General features: G+C 42.2%; 1 pseudogene; it reads right to left on the reverse strand.

The window, feature by feature from the left end:
- Positions 1–17312, reverse strand: part of LOC110543462 (baculoviral IAP repeat-containing protein 1a-like) — a 51625-nt pseudogene extending 34313 nt beyond the window's left edge.
- Between the last annotated feature and the right edge of the window lie 3273 nt (positions 17313–20585).

Genomic DNA, 20585 nt, shown 5'->3' on the forward strand with positions numbered 1-20585 from the left:
GACGAAGGAGCGAGCAGAAGCAACTCAAAGTCAGCCTGGAAACTGTTTTAAGTGTTTCCAGCTTCACAAGACAAGAGTTTTGTTTCCTCTCTGCAGAGAAGAGGCAGGACAATGACAAGAGAAAGAAAGAAAATTACAGAGTATTTGGGAAAACAAACAAACAAACAAAAATGAACATCACCCTGATGAATCACATATCATTAGGTAACAAACATATGCTAGTAGAAAGAGTTGGCCCTTGTAAATTACTGTCACATGAACAAATCACTCATAGCTTTGAATATACTGGGAAATTTCCACTGACGATTTCTTGCTTTGAAGAAATTCATATCTATAATTAAAAATATAATTAAAATATACTCCAAGTTCCTGGGGCTGTACCATTTCCCAGGACCCACATCAATCTGCAGCCCTAGAGACCAGCACAGATCAGGGACCAACAGGTGAAACCTCCCCCACACTTCCCCATCTAGTGGCCTGCCAGTAATAGTGATTTGGTCTACCCAGAGTGCTTGAGCTCCACTTCCCTATGAGCCCTAAACCTCAGTTTCCCCAGCCTGTGCCATTTACCGGGACCTGCTCCAATATGTGGCCTTGGAGATCAGCATTGATCAGAGAGCAGCATCAAGGATCAGGGAGTAGCAGACCAGCATGGATCAGGGAGCAGCAGGAAAACCAGAAGACTGAGGCCATCTGGGACCAAGATCTCCACCTATAACTTCAGAGACCTGCTACCATCAGAGACCACCAGGCCTGCTAATACCAATGTCAACCAAATGACTAAGAATCCATGCAAGAACACAGGTAACAAATCCCAGGGCCACGTGACATCACCAAAACACAACTATCCTACCACAGCAAGCCCTGATGATACTATCATACCAGAAGCACAAGAAAACGATCTTAAATCTGATGTTGTGAAAACAAATGATTAAGGCCTTAAAAGAAGTAAATAAATCCCTCAAAGATATTCAGGAAAATACAATCAAACAGGTAAAGGAATTGAGAAACACAGAAAAAAAAAAAAAAAAAAAACAGCCAAATGGGAGAAGGAAAAGAATAAAACTGTCCAAGACCTAAAAATGGAAATAGAAGCCATAATGAAAACACAATCTGAGGCAATCCTGAAGATGGAAAACCTAGGGAAGAGAACAGAAACTACAGACAAAAGCATCACCAACAGAATATAAGAGATGGAAGAGAGAATCTCAGCTGTAGAAGATACTATTGAAGAAATAGATTCATTAGCCAAAGAAAATGTTAAATATAAAACATTCCTGACACAAAACATCCATGAAATCTGAGACAATAGCAAAAGTCCAACCTTAAGAATTATAGTAATCGAGGGAGAAGACTTGAAGCTCCCAGGCCCAGAAAATATTTTCAACAAAATAATAGAAGAAAACTTCCCCAACCTATAGAAAGAGGTGCCTATAAATATACAAGCCTATAGAACACCAAATAGACTGGACCAGAAAAAAAAAATTCTCCCATAACATAATAATCAAAACAGTAAATGTACAGAACAAAATAGAATATTGAAAGCTGAAAGGGAAAAATGCCAAGTCACATAAAAAGGCAGACCTATCAGAATTCAATCTGAATTCTCGCCAGATACATTAAAAGCAAGAAGGGCTTGAGCAGCTATCTTACAGACACTAAGACACCACATATGTCAGCCGTGACTAATATGTCCAGCAAAACATTAATCAACATAGAGGGAGAAAGCAAGATATTCTATGATAAAAACAAATTTAAACAATACCTAACCACAAACCCAGCCCTACAGAAGGAAAACGACAGAGGGAAAACTGCAACCCCAGCAGGCTAATCACACCCAGAAAAACACAGGAAACAAATAACCTCACAACAATAAACCAAAACAGGGAAGGGGCACATACACACACACACACACACACACACACACACACACACAGCACCACAACCACCACCACCACCAAAACCACCACCACCATCAAAATAATGGGAATCAACAACCAGTGGTCATCAATCTCTCTCAACATCAATGGCCTCAACTCCCTGTTAAACACACACACACACACACACACACACACACACACACACTCACACACAAGCTAACAGAATGGATATGTAAAAAGAACTTCTCATTCAGTTGCTAACAAGAAACACACCTCAGCAACAATGATAGATATTACCTCAAAATAAAGTGCTGGAAAAAGGTTTTCCAAGTAAATGGTCACAGAAACAAGCTGGAGTGGCTATTCTAATATCTAGTAAAATAGACTTTCATCCAAAATTAATTAAAAGAGATGAGGAAGGGCACTTCATACTCATCCAAGAAAAAATCAACCAAGATTATATTTCATTTCTGAACATATATGGCCAAAATGCAAGAGCACCCACAGTCATAAAAGAAACATTACTAAAGCTTAAATCACACGTTGAACCCCACACGTTAACAGTGGGAGGACTTCAACACATCTCTCTCACCAAAGACAGATTATCGAGACAGCAACTAAACAGAAATAATGAAACTAATAGACGTTATGAGTCAATTGGACCTAACAGAGATCCACAGAACATTTCACTCAAACACAAAAGAATATGCCTTCTTCTCAGGACCTCTTGGAATCTTCTCCAATACTGACCACATACTCAGATACAAAGCAAGCCTCAACAAATATAAGAAAATTGAAATGACAACTTGTATTCTATCAGACTACCATGGATTAAAGCTAGACTTCAACAATAACAGATAAAAATACAATGCCTACAAACTCACAGAAATTGAACAACTCTCTAGCTAATGACTACTGGGTCAAGGAGGAAATAAAGAAATTAAACGCTTTCCAGAATTCAATGAAATTGAAAGCACAACATACCTAAACTTATGGGACACAGAGAAAGAAGTACTAAGAGGAAAGTTCATAGCACTATGTGCCTTCATAAAGAAATGTAGAGAGCTTATACGAACAACTTAATAGCACAATTGAAGGCTCTAGAAAAATGGAAGCAAACACACCCAAGAGGAGTAAGCATCAGGATATAATTCAACTCAGGGATGAAATCAATAACCTAGAAACAAAGAGAACAATACAGAAAATCGACAAAACCAAGATCTAATTTTTTGAGAAAATCAACAAGATAGACAAACCCTTAGCCAAACTAACTAAAAGACAGAGGGAGAGTATCCAAATTAATAAAATCAGAAATGAAAAAGGGGCTATAACAACAGATACCAAGGAAATCCAAAGTATCATTAGATCATACTTCCAAACCTGTATGCCACAAAATTGGAAAATCTAAATGAAATGGATGATACTTACCAAAGTAAAATCAAGATCAGGTTAACAATTTAAATAGACCTATAACCACTAAGGAAATAGAAGCAATCATCAAAAGCCTCCCAACCAAAAAGAGCCCTGGCCCAGATGGTTTTAGCACAAAATTCTACCAGACTTCCAAAGAAGAACTAATACCAATACTCCTCAAACTACTTCACAAAATAAAAACAGAAGGAACATTGCCAAACCCATTCTATGAGGCCACAGTTACCCTGACACAGAAACCACACAAAGACCCAACAGAGAATTTCAGATCAATCTCCTTTATGAACATTGATTCAAAAATACTTAATAAAATACTTAAACTGAATCAAAAAACACATCAAAAATATCATCCACCATGATCAAGCAGACTTCATACCAGAAATTCAGGGATGGTTCAACATATGAAAATCCATCAACATAATCCACCATATAAACAAACTGAAGGAAAAAAAAAAACTCATGATCATCTCATTAGATGGTGAAAATGCCTTTGACAAAACCCAAAACCCCAAGGGGGATCCAAGATGGCAGTGACCAGCAGCATAGTATCTGAGACATAGTAGCTGAGGACCTGAAACTCCAAAATTGGTGAGTGGAGGGGCAGCTAAATCCTGAAAATCGCCATTGAGGCTTCCTGAACAAGAGGGGGCATCACATGAGTTGAGACCTTTAGATTCAGGTCACCCAAGGACTTCTATGGGGACTGAGAGAATTGAACTTTTAAACCCCTTGCACTTCCATTTTTCGGGCCTCCCTCCCCTCAGAGTTGGCCCACAGTGCCATAGACTCTCAGCACAGAACTCTTCCTGGGGACTGAGACAGCAGAGGCAGAGTTCCGAGCTCCTCAGCCACCCAGCTGCCAGCCATACCCACCTTCCAAGTCCCAGATCCAAGGTACCATCCTTCCCGGTCCCAGGTCCTGGGTCTGCAAGCAGCTGTACAGACTCTGCAGGGCCAGCTAGCCAGTGACTATATGGGCCCCCCAACCCCTCAGTGGCGGATAACCGGCCATAGAGCCACCAAAAGAACCAGGTACACCAGGCGCCAGGCAAACCTAGGTCTGTGGACCACTGTTGTGGTCCCCCAGGACTTCCCAGCAGGCACCTGGACCAGCCTCCCATTCTGAGGCTGCAGCTGGACTCTCTAGTTCAATGGTTCCAGCACCACTGAGCTGACGGAGCTCATCCTCCCATGTTTGACTCAGCAGGTTCAAACATGGGAGTAGAGAGCAGGGGTACTAAGGTGCTTGCCGAATTGACCTGCTAGAGAGAGAGAGTGTGACCTAAAGTCCCTGCAGAGTCCCAGATCCAGGGTCCTTCTAAGATAGCAGCTGGTCATCAGATCCCTCCCACCCATCCATCCAGTATGGGAAACAGAGGGATTCTTGGGACATTGAAGCCCCTGCTCTGTGGGGTCCACCAGTGGAGTTCAGGCAAATAACATCTGGAGCTCAGACAGAGCCAGATACCAGTAGCCTGTAGGCCACTGAGGTACTCAGGGAATTTACATATGCAATTATCACCAGCGTGTGTGACATTTTCAGTGTCTGCAACCCCTTTGGTGCCTGCAAGGCAGCACCCCTCCCACACACTCAAGGCTTCTACATTATCTACCACCCTGTCCCTCAAGGTACACTTCCACCCACGTGCAAACGCACATGCTTGCCCAAACTTGTCCTGCTGCACCCTCGGATTTTCCTCCCACAGGTACAGCTGAAACACCAATGCACATGCTGAAACCACTGGACCTCTCTCATCTTCCTGAAGAATTCTCCAGACTCCAGAGAAAGTCCATACAGTCTGAACTGCAGAATCCAGGAACAAACAGTGACAGTTACAGATAAGCAAATGGCCAGAGGTCGGAGAAAGAACACATCCAACAAAAATCAGGACATTAGGGCTTCACCAGCAACCCCCCAAATCAATGGCTATCCAATCCATCTAAAACACAGGAAAATGACTGTAAAGCTATGCTTATCCAGTTATTAGAGGCACATAAAGAGGAAACAAACATCTCTCAGAGAAATACCATACAAATAGAGACAGTTAAAGAGGAAATGAACACGTTTCTTAAAGAATTGGCCACACAAATGGAGGCAAATAAAGAGGAAATGAACAAAGCTCTCAAAGAAACACAGTCAAATAGAGCCAAACAAAAAGAGGCACAATTACTGGAATATAGAGAGGAAACGAACAAAAAATAGAAGCCATCATACAGAGACAGGAATCTACATCCAAAAAGATGAAGGAAATGGTGCAAGGCATAAAAACAGAATTAGAATCAATAACACACACACACACACACCCCCACACACACAGAAAACTTCTAACACAGTCAAATATAGCCAAACAAAAAAAGGCACAAATAGTGGCACAGTTACTGGAATATAGAGAGGAAACAAACCAAAATAATTGAGGCCATCATACAGAGACAGGAATCTACCTTCAAAAAGATGAAGGTAATGGTGCAAGGCATAAAAACAGAATTAGAATCAATAAAACACACACACACACAGAAAACTTCTAACATGGACTCTATTGCCTGGTTTGGATCAGCTCCCCGTGGCAGGACTGCGTTTCCTGGCCTCAGTGGATGAGGATATGCTCAGTCCTGATGTGACTTGATGTCTTGGGGAGGGCTGATAAAAGGGAAGAGGACTCTCATTTTCTGGAAGAAAAGGGAGAGTGCCAATGCCCATGCAGAAAACAATCAGCGGCAATGGACCTTTGATTTGCTAACAGGGCAAGGCCAGTTTGTTCATAATCAGACAAATTATGATTGGGGGGCATATGGTCAGATCTCTGCTGCCGCTATTAAAGCATGGAAAGCCCTTTCAAAGAAGGGTGAGGCCGGAAGACACCTGACAAAGATTATACAAGGCCCTCAGGAGTCATTCACAGATTTTGTGGCCAGAATGACAAAAGCAGCAGGTAGAATATTTGGAGATCCGGAGCGAGTTAGGCCAATGATAGAACAGCTGGTATATGAAAATGCTTCCCCAGAATGTAAGACAGTCATTACTCCTAAAAGGAACAAAGGGCTAACAGATTGGATAAAAGTTTGCCGAGGACTAGGAGGCCTGCTTACCAACGCCGGCCTGGTGGCAGCCATAACACAGAGCAAGAACCTCCCAAGTTCTGGAAACAATAAAGTTTGTTTTAATTGTGGCAAAATGGGTCATTTAAAAAGAGACTGTCGGGTGTCTGTGCAAAAGAAAGTTCCTGGACTTTGCCCTAAGTGTAGGAAAGACAATCACTGGGCTAATGAATGCCGTTCAGTTAGAGATATTCAGGAAAAACTTATCCAGCATGAACCCCCCCCCCTAATGAGAGGAATGAGAATATTCCAAAAAACGGGTCTCAGGGCCCCAAGTCTCAGGGCCCCAACAAATATGGGACACAGGCAGACAACAGGAGGGTTTATCCAGCTGTAGAGCAACAAGAGGATCAGCAGGGTTGGACCTTCATTCCACCTCCCAATTCTTATTACTGCCACACATGGGGGTGCGACCTGTCCCAGTGGAGTTTGAAGGGCCCCTGCCTGAAGGAAGTGTTGGTCTTATTTTGGGTCACTCCTCTCTCACTTTAAAAGGACTTATGGTCCATCCTGGAATATTAGATCAGGATTTTACGGGACAGCTCCTGGTGCTTTGTTCCTGCCCCCAAGGCGTATTTTCTATTTCTCCTGGAGATAGGATTGCTCAATTAGTCCTCCTCCCAAGCCTTCATGACTGTTTTCCATCTACCAAAACACCAAGGGGCACAAAAGGACTCGGTTCCACAGAAACAGATTTTGCTCATTTGGTAGTTGATCTTAAGATTAGACCTACCCTACAAAAACAAATAGAAAAAAAAGTTTTACTGGTATTTTGGACACAGGGGCTGATAAAAGCATTATCTCTTCCACCTGGTGGCCTAAGGCGTGGCCTGTTACACAATCATCCCACTCCTTACAAGGGTTGGGATATGAGGCCAGCCCTGCGGTTAGTTCACGTTCTTTAATGTGGCAAGCACCGAAAGGTCAAACAGGAAGTTTCATACCATATGTTCTTCCTCTCCCTGTCAATCTCTGGGGAAGAGATATTTTGCAGGATTTAAGATTAGCATTGACCAATGAGTACTCTCAACAAGCGGTTGATATAATAAAAAGGATGGGTTATAAGGAAGGAAAAGGCAAACAGGAACAAGGGAGATTACACCCGATTTCACAGGAAAGTAATACAGGGAAACAAGGCCTGGGTTTTCATTAGCTGCCATTGAGGGTTCCATGCCCATATCTTAGCTCACAGAAGAAGCCGTATGGGTTCCTCAATGGCCCCTTTCCTCTGAAAAGCTGGAAGCCGCTACAAGGCTGGTTGAAGAACAGGTACAGCTTGGTCATTTGGAACCATCTACTTCCCCCTGGAATACACCCATTTTTGTTATAAAAACGAAATCAGAAAAATGGAGGCTTCTCCATGATTTGAGGGCTATTAATGCACAGATGCGATTATTTGGAACAGTACAATGAGGCTTGCCTCTGCTTTCAGCCCTGCCTAAGCAATGGAAAATTATAATAATAGACATCAAGGATTGTTTTTTTCTCCATTCCATGTGCCCATGAGACAGACAGAGATTTGCCTTTACCCTACCTGCTGTTAATCATCATGAGCCAGACAAAAGATATCAATGGATAGTTTTACCTCAAGGCATGGCTAATAGCCCCACCATGTGTCAATTGTATGTGCAGATGGCTCTTGAACCAGTTAGACAGCAATTTCCTTCCTCGTTACTGATTCACTATATGGATGATATTCTCTTGTGCCATGAGGAGTTAGCCATCTTGCAAGATGCGTATCCTTTGTTGCAAAAAACCCTGCAACAATGGGGATTGCATATTGCCACTGAAAAGGTCCAAATTTCAGAAGTAGGTTCCTTTCTGGGGACTGTTATTTATCTGGAACAAATAGTTCCTCAGAAAATAAAAATTTGCAGGGATCATTTGCATACCTTAAATGATTTTCAAAAATTATTAGGTGATATAAATTGGCTTAGGCCGTTTTTAAAGATTCCTTCTGCTGAATTAAAACCCCTATTTGATATTTTGGAAGGGGATGCTCATATTTCTTCACCCAGAGCCTTAACACCGGCTGCAAGCCGCGCCCTACAAGTGGTAGAAGATGCTTTACAAGATGCCCAATTAAAACGTGTAGATGAAACTAAGACCTTTGACCTGTGTGTCATTAAAACTAAACATTTACCAACTGCTGTATTATGGCAAGATGGACCCTTATTGTGGGTTCATTCCAATGCTTCTCCTGCAAAAATTATTGAATGGTATCCAGATGCAGTTGCTCAACTTGCACTTCGTGGGTTAAAAGCAGCCATTACATACTTTGGGAAGGAGCCAAAGTTCTTAATAGTGCCTTATACAGCTCATCAAGTTCAGTTATTGACTGTTACCTCTGATACTTGGGCGGTGCTAGTTACCTCCTTTAGTGGTTTGATTGATAATCATTATCCTTGACACCCTGTTTTGCAATTTGCTTTAACTCAAGAGGTAGTCTTCCCGCATGTAACATCCCAGGAACCACTTCGGGATGGACTGGTAGTTTATACAGATGGGTCAAAAACAGGAGTGGGAGCTTATGTGGTTAATAATAAAGTTGTTTCTAAGCAATATCATGAGACCTCGCCTCAAATTGTAAAATGTTTTGTAGTGCTAAAGGTTTTGGAAAAATTTTCAGGTCCATTAAATATTGTTTCTGATTCTAGTTATGTGGTAAATGCAACCAAAATCTTAGAGGCTGCTGGATTGATTAAAGCATCTAGCAAGCTTACAAAAATTTTTCAAAGGATTCAGTTTGCCTTAATTACCAGAAGATCCCCTGTTTTTATTACACATATTAGGGCTCATTCCGGTCTACCAGGGCCCATGTCCCATGGAAATGACCTGGCAGATCGAGCCACAAAGATGATTGCATTTGCCCTCCTTTCAAATTTAGAATTGGCTAAAGAGTTTCATAAAAAATTTCATGTTACAGCTGAGACATTGCGTCATCGATTTGACATAACTAGAAAGGAAGCTAGAGATATTGTTACTCAATGTCAAAATTGCTGTCAGTTTTTACTTGTGCCTCATGTTGGGATTAATCCCAGAGGAATCCATCCACTACAGATGTGGCAAATGGATGTTACTCACATTTCATCTTTTGGCAAACTACAATATTTACATGTTTCCATTGATACTTGCTCTAGAGTTGTTTGCTTCTCCCCTGACTGGAAAAAAGGCAGCCCATGTTATTCAACATTGCTTGGAGACATGGAGTGCCTGGGGAAAGCCCAAAATTCTAAAACTGATAATGGGCCAGCCTATACTTCTCAAAAATTTGGACAGTTTTGTCATCAAATGGCAGTGACCCACCTAATGGGTCTCCCATATAACCCTCAGGGACAGGGTATTATTGAACGTGCTCATCGCACTCTAAAATCCTACTTAATAAAACAAAAAGGGGGAGTCGAGGAGGCTCTGCCCTCAGTGCCACGAGTGACTGTTTCCTTGGCACTCTTTACTCTCAATTTTTTTAAATTTGGACAGTCAGGGGCACTTGGCGGCTGATCGCCACTGCTTAGAGCCTGATAGGCCTAAGGAAATGGTCAAATGGAAGGATGTCTTGACTGGTCAGTGGAAAGGCCCAGATCCTATTTTAATAAGATCCAGGGGAGCTGTCTGTGTTTTCCCACAGGAAGAAAACAATCCATTCTGGGTACCGGAGCGCCTCACGCGAAAGCTCGCGGCAGCTGAAGATGATCCTCCAATGAATATACCTGCAACTAATTCCAGTTCTTGCTTGGATCATTCTAAATTGGGTTCCTAGTATTGTGGGGGTACAACGTTGGGCCATTTTGTCTGCATTCCCAAAGCCTATGCCGGTCAGACATAATTCATTGACTTTCCCAAAATTCTTCTCGTCCAATAAAGATTTAGGCCTGCCTTATTTGCCTTATGATGAGACTGAGGCATCATTAGGGGAAAGCCATGACTTTCCAGAAGCTGGCTCCCTTTGCTTTCAAATCGAGGATTCCATAGGAGATTGTGTTCGGCTTACCAAAAGGATTCTTGGGTCATTTGGCTATAAGGATTGGAATTGGGAAGTTATGTCCCAAAAGGAAAGGGATAGTAACGACGCCATCGATATCTATTATACCTTTCGGCATAAGGTCACCTTTTTAGGATAAACGGTTCCTTTTTAGGACCAAATTTTTTAGATAAAGATAGACCTCTTCAACCTAGGGTGGCCCCTTCATGTGTATGGGAGGATGATGAGTCCATCCCTCCATGGTCTGACTGCCAGTCGCGCTTTACTTGATGGACTGACAAAAATAAAACCTTTTCCTTTTCCCCAAATATGTTGATGGATCCTATAAAAAGTTTGGTAATGAAAAAGGGGCTCTTTATACAACATCAAGATATGGCCCCTTTTTATAAGTGGGTACTTTGTGGGATAAATGGTAGTTGTACGGACCTCAATCCTCTGGGATTCATTAGTGGTGGTACTGTAGGGAAATCGATCGTCACGGACGCCCTAAATGGTACTGTGTTAAAAGAGGTTATGGAAATGGTAAATGTGACAAGGCAAATTGCCCATTGAAATAGAACCATTACAAATCAGACGGCTTTTCTACCTATTCCTTTCTGTGTTTATCCCCCTTTTTTACTCTTTTTGTCCAATAATTCTTTTAAAAATTGTACCAATGAGACATGCTGGATGTCGCAATGTTGGAATGCCAGGCGTTACACTCGTGCCCTGGTTGTTAGAGAACCGCAGTGGATCCCAATCCCTGTGGAGACTCCATCCATCCTCTCCCTGTTTAGACAGAAGAGAGATTTTGGCATCACCGCAGCCATTGTTATTGCCATCGCTGTCAGTACAGCTGCTGCCACTGCAGCTGGCTTGGCAATGGCAAATTCAGTCCAAACAAGCACAACAATAAATCAATTGTCAGCAGGTGTGGCTGAAGCCATGAACCTTCATGTATCTGCTAGCACACAATTAAAAGGTGGATTGATGATTCTTAACCAGCGTCTAGATCTTATGGAAGAAAGAATAGATATTTTATTTCAATTGGCTCAATTAGGATGTGAGAGAAAAATAGGAGCACTCTGTATTACCAGTGTACAATATGAAAATCTTACCCGAGCCGCTAATTTGTCCAGGAAATTGTCCCTATATCTTGCAGGAAACTGGTCAGAAGGATTTGAAGAAACGCTTGAAGAGCTAAGGGTGGCGGTGGTGACCATTAATTCTACCGAGTGGATTGATCGTTCACAGATGGCTTATTATCCTGGGCTTCTTCCGCCTTTTCTTATTTTAAGGAATGGGTGGGCATTGGAATGTTTGGTGCAGCCCTATGTTGTGGCTTAGTGTTCTTACTTTGGTTGGTCTGCAAGCTCAAAGCCCAACAATAACATGACAAGGTCGTGATCGTGCAAGCACTTGTGGCCTTGGAACAAGGATCATCTCTCAAAATTTGGTTATCCATGTTAAAAAATTAAAACAGACTGTGACACTCAGTCGATGCACCTCAGGGGTTTTACCCATTGCACTGAGTTGATGAGTGATCCAAGTCACAATGTTGCCTTTGCCTAAGCGGTTATGGTACCTAGATAGGAGGATGACAGCCCTTGCACTCCCTGGAATTTTATTCCATTGCACGGGAATGGGTGTCACCTCCATTTTTAATCTTCTCCCTTAGCCCCTGCACCCAGAGGACTTGTCTCCATTGCACCTGGTGGGGAAAGGGAGTAATCTAAAGCTCTTGATCGCTTACTCCCCAAAGAAGGAGTTTGCTTGATCGAGCTTAGGGCCCTCTTGTGCCGCTCTTATAAGGCTTTAAGGCAGTTTTCATTTATTAAAACAAAAAGGGGGAAATGTGGAGAGCCGAGAGAATGCAATCGCCATTACGAGATGGCGCCGACATCCGGCCCTGGCCCTAATGAACAAATAATAGAGCACGTGTGCAAGTTGCAAAAGCACGCCAAGCCAATGTCCAGCCCGGGGGCGTCACTGCCCAGTCCGGGGCGTCATACGGGGCAATGGGCAAGCAGCCAACCAGCGGAGTACACGCCACCATAGGGTGTATTTAAGCAGCACCATTCTGGCGGTTAGTGTCTTCCTCTATTCATTGTAATAAACACTTGCTGCAGAAGGATCCTTGTGTCCGCGTGCATTCTTGCTGGTGAGACAATTACAGGGGTCACACTGAAGAAACCCAAACAATCATTAGGTCTGACTACAAAAGCCTATATGCAACAAAATTTGAAAATCTAAATGAAATGCACAATTTTCTTGATAGATTACACTTACCAAAGTTAAATAGAGATCAGGCAGAAAGATTGAAAAGTCCTCTATGCCCCAAGGAAACAGAAGCAGTCATCAACAGTCTCCCTTCCAAAAAAAAAGCCAGGGCCAGATGGTTTCAGTGCAGAATTCTACCAGACCTTCAGTGATGAGCTAACTCCAATTCTGTTCAAACTATTTGACAAAATAGAAACAGAAGGAACATTACCAAACTCATTCTATGAAGCCACAGTCACCTTGATACCTAAACCACACAAAGACCCAACAAAAAAAGAGAACTTCAGACCTATCTCTCTTGTGAACATTGATGTAAAACTACTCAATAAATTACTTGCAAACTGAATCCAAGAACACAAAAAAATATCATCCACCATGACCAAGTAGGCTTCATCCCAGGCATGCAAGGGTGGTTCAATATACCAAAATCCATCAATGTAATCCACAATATAAACAAACTGAATGAGAAAAACCACATGATAATGTCCTTAGATGTTGAAAAAGCATTTGACAAAATCCAAAACCCATTCATGATTAAAGTCTTGGAGAGACCAGGGATACAAGGTACATACTTAAACATAATAAAGGCAATATAGAGCAAGCCTACAGCCAACATCAAACTAAACAGAGAGAAACTAAATCAATCCCACTGAAATCAGGGCCAAGGCAAGGCTGCCCACTCTCTCCATATCGCTTCAACATTATACTTGAAGTCCTAGCTAGAGCAATGAGACAAATAAAGGAGATCAAGGGGATCCAAATCAGAAAGGAAGAAGTCAAAGTATTTACTATTCACAGATGATATGATAGTATACATGAGTGACCCTAAAAATTCAACCAGAGAACTCCTTCAACTGACAAACACCTTCTTCAAAGTGACTGGATACAAAATTAACTCAAAAACTCAGAAGCGCTCCTGTATAACAAAGATAAAAGGGCCAAGAAAGAAACTAGGGAAACAACACCCTTCACAATAGCCACTAAAAACATAAAAGTACCTCAGTGCGATTCTAACCAAGCAAGTGAAAGACCTGTTTGAAAAAAACTTCAAATCTTTGAGAAAGAAATTGAAGAGGATATCAGAAGATGGAAAGATCTTGCATGTTCATGGATCGGTAGGATTAACATAGTGAAAATGGCCAACCTGCCAAAAGCAATATACAGATTCAATGCAATTCCTATCCAAATAACAACATAATTCTTTACAGACATTGAAAGAAAAATTCTCCACTTCCTATGAAAAACAAAAAACCCTGAATCTCCAAAATAATCCTGTACAACAATAGATCATCTAGAGGTATGTCCATCCCTGATCTCAAGCTGTACTACAAACAGCATCTTCAACAAATGGTGCTGGTCCAACTGGATGTCTACATGCAGAAAAATGAAAATAGATCCATGTTTATCACCCTGCACAACACTAAAGTCCAAGTGGATCAAAGACCTCAATATAAAACCAGACACACTAAATCAGTGAGAAGAAAAAGTGGGGAAGAGCCTAGAACTCATTGTCAGAGAACACAGATGTCTTGAACAGAACATCAACAGCACAGGCTCTAAGAGCAACAATCAATAAATGGGATCTCATCAAACTGAAAATCTACTGTAGAACAAAGGACACTGTCATCAGAAACAAAACGACAGCCTACAGACTGGGAAAGGATCTTCACCATCCCTATATCTGACAGAGGACCAATATCCAGAATATATAAAGAAATAAAGAAGTTAAAAAAGCAACAAATCAAGTAAACAAAAAGGAGCTAAAGAGAGAATTCTGTGTAGAAGACTATAGAATGGCAGAGAAACACCTAAAGTAACATTCAACTTCCTTGGCCATCAGGGAGATGCAAATCAAAACGACCCTGAGATTTCACCTAACACCCATCAGAATGGCTAAGATAAAAATCTCAAGTGACAACACATGGTAGAGAGGATGTGGAGAAAGAGGAACCCTCTTCCATTGCTGGTGGGAATATAACTTGTACAACCACTTCAGAAATCAATCTGGTGCTTTCTCAGACAATTAGGAATAGCGCTTCCTCAAGATCCAGCTATACCACTCCTAGGCATATATCCAAAGATGCTCAAATACACAACAAGGACATTTGCTCAACCATGTTTGTAGCAGCTTTATTCATAATAGCCAGAACCTGGAAACAACCCAGATGTCCCTCAACAGAGGAATGGATACAGAAATTGTGGTACATTTACACAATGGAATACTACTCAGCAATTAAAAACAAGGAAATCATGAAATTTGTAGACAAATAGTGGGATCTAGAAAAGATCATCCTGAGTTAGGTATCCCAGAAGCAGAAAGACACAAACGGTATATACTCACTTATAAGTGGATACTAAGCCTATAAGATAGGACAAACCTACTAAAATCTGTACACCTAAAGAAGTTAAACAAGAAGGATGTTCCGGGGTAAGATGATCAAACCTCACTTAGAAAGACAAATGGGATGGACGTTGGAAGTAGGAGAAAACAAGAAACAGGACAGGAGCATACCATAGAGGACCTCTGAAAGACTCTACCTAGCAGTATATCAAAGCAGATGGTGAGACTCATAACCAAACCTTGGGCAGAGTCCAGGGAATCATATTTAAGAAGAGGGAGTAAGTATGATCTGGAGAGGATGGAAGCGCCATAAGGACCAAATATATGTGGACACAGTCATCTTGTCTGAGACTGATTCTCCAACCAAGGACCATTCACGGATATAACCTAGGACCCCTGCTCAGACGTAGCCCATGGCAGCTTAGCATCCAAGTGGGTTTCCCTAGTAAGGAGAACAGGGACTGTCTCTGACATGAACTCAATGGCTGACTCTTTGACAACCCCCACCCACCCACCCAGGGAGGAGCAGCTTTGTTAGGCCACAGAGGAGGACATTGTAGCCAGTCCTGATGAGACCTGATAAGCTAGGGTCAGATGGAAGGGGAGGAGGATCTCCTTTACCATGGACTTAGAGAGGGGCAGGGAGAAAAGGAGGGAGGGAGGGTGGCCTTGGGAGGGAATGAGGAAGAGGGCTATGGCGGGGATACAAAGTAAATAAACTGTAATTAATATAAAAATATAAATTAGACAAAGAAAGGCAAAAAAAGTAGTGGTTATAAGAATGATAAAAAAAAACTAAGAATGTATTAAAAATATCCTTTATGGATCAAGCCAATAAAATCACTCAATAATCCAAAAAAAAAAAAAAAAACAAAAAACAAAACAAAACAAACAAACAAAAAACCCTTTAAAAATAGAAGAAAAAGCTAAGTTCATGTGATTCAAACTTATCACTATGTGACCACTTAAAAAGTTCTGGGGTGACCCCGTATAGGATAGGAGGAAGATCAGAACTCAAGGGAATACCCCAACAATGTGGCTCTTTTATCTCTAGGTTTATTTTGCTCTGTAAAACATTAAAAAGTTTAATCATGAAATACGATCCACTTTCTTGGGGAACCACTTGGCAAGATCCTTCCAGGGATTGTCTCCTTCTTCCCAGTTTCCCAGGCATCCACCGCAGGAGAAGCACTGTACAGTGTCCCTTTCACCTACAGATGCAGGGAAGTGATGGCACCAGGTGTGTCTTGGAGCTGATCATACTGAACCAGAGCAACACAGACCCCAGCATGCTTGCTCTTCCATGTCCCCTCTGGCTGAATCCCTGGCCACATCCCACTGCCCTAAATGACCCACTCCTGAGTCTCGACCTCCCATTCCAGCCATGGCCATCCTCCATAGACACAGTCCAGGGCTTTGGAAGTCCTACTAGGTGATCTAGCACTCAGATACACACTGAGCCCACTGCCGGTACTCTTAAGGTCTATATGTAAAGAAAAGCAACATTTTACTTTACACACATATGTGTGTGCATGTGTGTATGCTTATACATACATATCTATAGCAAACCAATAATGTTTCATTAAATGTGCACTAAAGCAGAAGCAAAGTTATTAAAGTTGAAATGAAATACACATTATGTCTAATGTAACACAGTTCATCAATAATTGTTGATTAGCAAAATACTGCCCACAAAATGGAACTTAACCCTTAACCACCACAGAAAACCTCACAAAATGGGACCCAGTTAGTTACCTGTAAATACAAAGCCGGCTGTGGAGAGTCCATGTGGCGAGGTCCCATGGGCATAAAATGGCCACTTCTCAAAGGACTCCAGCCTGGCCTCCTCTTCTTGGTACTGTGCTTTGCCACCTCTCAGCGTCTTCTCTGGACTCTTCACCCTTATGTCATACTTGCCAATGTGACCGACATCTTTGCCCAACAGGAACTCACATTCTGGACGAAATTTCTTGTGGATTTCTATGGGAAATTTCCTGAGGCTGGTGTGAAAGAGGATTAAGCTACAGCAAAAGCACTGCACCCCAGGTTTCACTTCAATAAGGTAAAACCCAGCAGCTGCCATGTCCTGAGGTGTCCATGAGCTATATGGGTCCTAGGTCACAAAAGTCTTTAATCTCCTGGCTTCACTGTGCATCTGTGAGTTAAAACCTTTCTTCATTTTCATTCGTGCTTTATGCTCTTCTTCATCTTGGCTCTTGGCCAGCTGCACTGCATCCACACCGAGAAGAGCAGAGAGCTCATGGAGATGATCATAATCAAACTCAGTAACTGGATCCTCAGAGGCCTCCCCGTGCTCAGCCATCTTCTAAAAGAGAAAGGAAAACAGATAATGGTGATAGCAATGCTTTGCTATAAAGAACATGAATTTAGGTCCCATGAGGTGGCTCAGAAAGTAAAAACACTTGCAGCTAAACCTGGGACATGGAAAGAAGAGAACTGACACCCACAAGTTGTCGTCTGACTTCCACATGGACATGGGGATATACACACTCATGCATCTGCCCCATATGTCAAAACAAAGGGACTAAGAAGAAATAATTGCTGTGTCAACTTGTGTCTCAAGCAAGTGGACTAGGCCATGAGGACCAGGTATGAACAAGACAAATAGGCCTGTTTCCATCCATAAATGCTCTGCCCACCTTTTGTTTCTTTCTTTGTTATTCTGAGATAGAGTTATGCTATGTATTCCATGCTGGTCTACAACTTGTGGCCCAGGCAGGCGCCACAGGAAGGTGTTTACCTTGGGACCCTCTTTGGTTTGGGTTGTGCACATCTCCCTCTTGTAATAACCTACATATACCACAGTCACCCTGCCACTTTCATTGGGCCACTTTCTGGGCTTTTGGATTTTTTTCTTTTCTCTTTTGGACAGTCAAGTGTAGACAGTCTCTAGTCAAGTGTGGCACCAATTCATTAGGAAGGGAGAATGGACAGGCTGATCTCACCTGCTCACTGGTTTGCGGTGCATATGCAGGAATGTAAAACTACTTTCTCATGTTTATGGAAAGTTCCCTATTGAGCATCTTATCTTTCACATAATTACTTATGCATATGAAGAAAGTCAGATGTGTTATGTGAAGGACATGCTCAGGGACTAAAGGCTTAAATTCAGCCTGTCAGACAAAACAAAGAACCCATCTCCATTCTTGTAACTTGATCCCTCCATTTCCTCAACCCCATGAGTGAAAGCCCAAGCAATAATCAGGGTGTGTCAGAACTCTCATTCACACAGCCATTTGTGTATCTTGACAGTGTATCCTGCTCTAATCTGTAGCTTCACTTTGCTCCACATAAACTAATTTTGCTTCTTTTGAAAATCTTAGAGCCTTTGTTCTCAGTTGTTTGAATTAAAGGCCAAGAGCTTGAAAACAAACAGACCACAACAGCCTACAGGATGCTACACAGTTTGTATCACCAAGACCTGTCCCACATGTGAATAATGGTCCCATTGTTGTAATGCGGGCGGGCACATATTTGCCATGCATGTTAGAGAAAAATGTACACGAAATCCCATAGCCTCGTAGAGAAAATGTGGTAAAATCACCCTGTTCTTTAAACCCTTCTCTTCTGTTCACTTTTCAGAGGTAGTGCTCTGCGTGTAAGCTGTGTTTGGTCCACAGTGGCCCCCACAGTGGTGGTGCCAATAACCATGTCCTATCTCAGGCAGGACTCTGGCCAGGGAAACAGAAGTTTATTGAGTAAACCAGAGGGTAAATTAAGCATCCCTCAGGAACCTCAAAGGCACCTTTCTGTTTACCAGGAAAATCACCACTTCCTTTATCCAGCTGTCCCTAACAGTCACCTACCTGGGGCATAGACATCTAGTTCCTGTTAACCCTCACAGCGAAAGCCTGCACTAACTCCCAGGCTGTTTTGAGCCACACCTCTCCTCCCTATTCCCTTAAGATTGACAAGGCTTTTTCTGTGCCACTGTTCCCTGGCCTCCAAGTGAACACCTGGCACTTTAATTTCCTAAACAAACTTTTTTTTTTTTTTTTTTTTTTTTACCCATGGGTGGTCCAGTTCAGTGGTTTTACTCACCCTTGCTTACAAACTCTAGATGCAGGGGAGGATTTGAGTCTGGCAGGCAGCCACTGAGCTTCCCAAGATCATATACCTCTTTACAGTGGGTTGTATGAAGCACATGGATGCTTATAGGCAAGGAGATAGTTTATTAAAGGAGAGATTCTAATCAGCTAAGAATGCTGCCTGGACTGTGACCCAGACCCAAGAGAGGAAAGGGGCAGCTCTGCATGACACTTCACACAACATTTGCCTCTCCCAGTGTTCTCACAAAGCTAGCTCTTCTTCAGCATTCTCCTTTGGTTATAATGAAGCCCAGGTCAGGAAGGGCTTCCAGTCTCCACTGCTGCTATCTTTCGTGTTAATCTGTGGAACCTCCTCTACGCTATTCCCTATTCTATTATTATATTAGTAGAACATAATTATTATTATAGTTGCTACAGACTTTATCTTATCAATTATTTTTCTCTAAGTTAAAATGTTGCATTGTCCTATTAGCATATATATATATATATATATATATATATATAGAGAGAGAGAGAGAGAGAGAGAGAGAGAGAGAGAGAGATAGACAAGGACAGGAACAGACATAGATATAGACATAGAGACAGAGACATAGACATAGATATAGACATAGACATAAGCATAGTCATAGGCATACACATACACATAAATACATACCTGCAATGTGCTGGGGTGGCTGATAGGGATCGAGCCCGGGTCCTCTATTTTGCCTAACAGGCTTGGACTAACCAAGCCCTTAGTCCCTTCAGTAGTCCAGGGTGGGTGTTAAGCACTGAGCCCAGGACCTTTTGTATACCAGGAAAGTCCCAACCTCTGAGCTACCTCAGTCAGCACAGCCATGGGCAATACAAGGACATAGCAGGGTAATAGTAGAAAGAAACACAAGTCTCTGGGTTTCCTGCAAGAGTAAACGGTTCTCATTTTCCCACTGCGTATTTATTGGTTTGCTAGCTACTAGAGACAGCCCTGCAGTCAGGGCTTGAGCAAACAGGATTCTTATCCTCTTATCTGAGTTCTTCCTTTTGCACTTCTTGCCCTTGTGACTTTCTGATCTGCTCCAAGGATTAGAACATTACAGATAATGTCCCTTGCCAGTCACCCAGCCAAGAGACCATTCCACAGGGAATCTGACTTACCAGAAGATACGCTAAGTTGGGAGGGAAAATTATTTCCTCAGAGGATAACATTTGTATTTACAGAGCTTTCACCACTCAGCACTACTAAGCCTGCCTGCCCAGTTTTCTCCGTTCTAACAGGGAAACTGTAGCTTAGGGGGTCGAGGGTTAAAAACACTGGATGCTCTTCCAGAGGACCTGGGTTCCATTCCCAGTAAACCCAAGTCCCAGCTCAGCATGGTCTCTACTCTAGTTTGAGGGAGATCTAGCGCCCTCTTCAGGCATGCACCTGGTTGCACAGACATGCATGCAAACAAAACACACCTACACCCAAAATAAATGATGAATAAATAAAATGCTTTAAGCCTGAAACTTTTCCTTTTCTCAGTTTTTCTTTTTTTTTTTTTTAGATA

The sequence above is a fragment of the Meriones unguiculatus genome, chromosome 6 (genome assembly GCF_030254825.1).
Source record: "Meriones unguiculatus strain TT.TT164.6M chromosome 6, Bangor_MerUng_6.1, whole genome shotgun sequence".
Lineage (NCBI taxonomy): Eukaryota > Metazoa > Chordata > Mammalia > Rodentia > Muridae > Meriones > Meriones unguiculatus.